The sequence below is a fragment of the Triticum dicoccoides genome, chromosome 4A (genome assembly GCF_002162155.2).
Source record: "Triticum dicoccoides isolate Atlit2015 ecotype Zavitan chromosome 4A, WEW_v2.0, whole genome shotgun sequence".
Classification (NCBI taxonomy): Eukaryota; Viridiplantae; Streptophyta; class Magnoliopsida; order Poales; family Poaceae; genus Triticum; species Triticum dicoccoides.
This window is the reverse complement of record NC_041386.1, coordinates 534,290,590-534,293,290: the sequence shown is the minus strand read 5'-3', so window position 1 is coordinate 534,293,290 and position 2,701 is coordinate 534,290,590.

The window sequence follows — 2,701 nt, the reverse complement described above, 5'->3', positions numbered from 1 at the left end:
AGATACCACTCCTCGCCGTACTAGGCCATCTCCCCATCGAGGCGGCGGAGACATCGCTTGCTCGTCTCCGCCATCGCCATGGAGCGGTCCAGGGCCTAGGCCTATGCCAGGCCCGGGTCCACCGCGATGTGTGGCGGCATGATGTCGGAGTCTGCGAACTTCGCCTGGCGCGCCATGTTGCGTCTGTCCTGCTGGCGCCGCTCCCTGTCGGCGTACTTCTGCGCCATTAGGGCACTCCGGGACGACAAACAGCCACCGCCGTTGAGGTAGTGGTGAATGTGATTGCGTGCCTTCACGACACTCCTCCTTCACGCGCCGGTGTAGAGTAGTGGAAGAAGTGACGAGCCGATGTATCTCAATGATCCCGTTGATTCCCGCAACTAGGTTACACCTCCCAGCCGCGAGAAGAGTTCACCGAGTCGAGAGTCGAAGCAGCTGACCCCACCAAGATATCCATGTGTTCCCTGGTAGTAGTCCGGCAGAGCTTCGATGTTTGGGAAGAAGAACAGTGAGAAAACTAGAGAGCGGGAAAGCCTAGCGGCGCTTCTCGTCTAATTAGGAGTCTAATTCACTTAGACCAATTAGACCGAGATTAGAGCCTATCTAATCAGGAGCCTAACCACTTGGGCCAATTAAACCGGGAAAGTGTGGAGCTATGCGGGAGCGAGGTCCCTTTGATTTAATGTGTTCCAAGAGGGAGCCCTCCCCGCATATATATAGGTGCGAGGAGGAGGAGGGGCACTGGTCTAGGAGGGGGAATCTTTCTCCTCGTTCACTTGGTGGAGGAGGGAAGGTTTCACTCCCTATTCCAATTTGGCCTCAGGGCCTGACATGTTTTATGCTGCCCCCTATGGGCCCCATGGGGCCCACTAGGGGTCGTCATCTCATGACGGTCCTTCACAACTTCCTTCCACAAATAAAATCTCAAATTTTTTGGATGTTTTCGGAACCCATTCTGATGACCCCAAAAACTTTTCATATATAGATCCAGACTGTCCAAAATCATGTTATACTTTTTTAGAATTCCTAGAACTATTCTGAAACCATCCGAAACTCTTTCGGAGCTATTTGAAACTCTTTCGGTGCTCTTTTAACTCATCTCTCATTTCTCTGATAGTCAGGACTAGAACCTGTTAAGCGTGTGACCCTGTAGGTTCGAAAATGAGCAGACATGACCCAGAACCCCTTCCCGTCGGTAGTTAACAGCAAGAACTGGACACCCTCATTAACTCCCGCATATTCACGAAATTCTCAAGCGAACCTTTGTTTACGAAGTCCAAGGAGAGATTACTGGTATCCTCGTGATCAACTCCTTGATCACTATACAAGTTATCCTCGTTACCTATTTCATTCTCTTTACTCGTGTCTATGTTCCGATATCCCGTTTTCGCCATCACAAGTGTCTTGACAGTCGATAATGATACCGTAACATCGAGTGGGCCCGGAGAGTATCTCTCTACCGTGAGAGAAGAAAATCCCAGTCTTGAACTATTGCACCGAGACATACGTTTTTGGAATACCCGTAAGTCACATGTATTCACATCCATTTATGGAGTGATATGTGGTAAACCCGAAAGTATCCATCCAGCACGTTGATATGCAATTCCCATGGTCTAAGGCAGGGGCGGAGCTACGATGGGGCAAAACCCATCCGTGGCCCGCCCAACGTAGCACCAAATAGTGAGGATTGAGGGGCCTTAATCGAAAAATTATTAAGGTCAGCTTTTATCTAGCATGTTTGGCCCGCCCAAGGATTTTACCATACATCCACCACTAGTCTAAGGAACAATGCAAGCGTGAACAAGTTATGAAGTACGATAACATAACAACGAGAACATCTCTCAGTAATTCATAAGTTGGGTCTATCCAACACCATTGTTCGCGTAACAATGTGTTCTCATTATTGGCATCCTTGTTATTATAACAATGCTCATGATCAGGAAAACAAGATCATCAATCAATACAAGAGCTAGTCTTAGAGGCTAGACTAGGGATCACTTGGTGTTTATATTTCCACACATGTATTTGGGTTTTCCTCTTAATCTCATATTCACGAACCAATACAATTATAGCATAGAAACATAAACTTAATAGTGAATATGAAAATATAATAATACAATTATTATTTTCTCTAGAGCATATTTTCAACATGTCGCTCATCCTTCTTGCACCTGGGCGACAGAGAGATACGCTCCTCCTTCACGCGGCGGCAAGAGGCGCTCCTCCTTCACGCGGCGGCCGATTTGGACGTCGCAGTTGCGCGGCGGAGAGCACAGAGGGGATGCGGGCTCCGGCTTCATGGGGAGGAGCGTCCCCGGTGGCGCCACCGGGCCGTTCACGTGCTGCTCGTACTCCTTGTTCATGGTAGTATTCACCATGCCCTACATCGCCGGCGCGGACTGTTGTTTCGGTGGCTGGTCCTCCTCATTGCTGGAGGAGATGACGATCTTCGCCTTCGTCGAGGAGCCGTCCGCCGATGAGGACGACGACCCAGAGTTCGAGGGCGCCGTCGCCACAATCCCCCGGAGCCCGCCCCGAAGCCGCCGCCTGCCAGCGCTCAGGCCCACAACTTGCCCATAGCTGGAGCTGTGGAGGAAGAGGGAAGAAGGGAAGGACGAGGAGGACGAACAGAGCGATGCGGAGATTGCGATGTGGACGGTGCTGGAGCACGACTTATAAAGCCTCGGCCAGGCCATGTGAA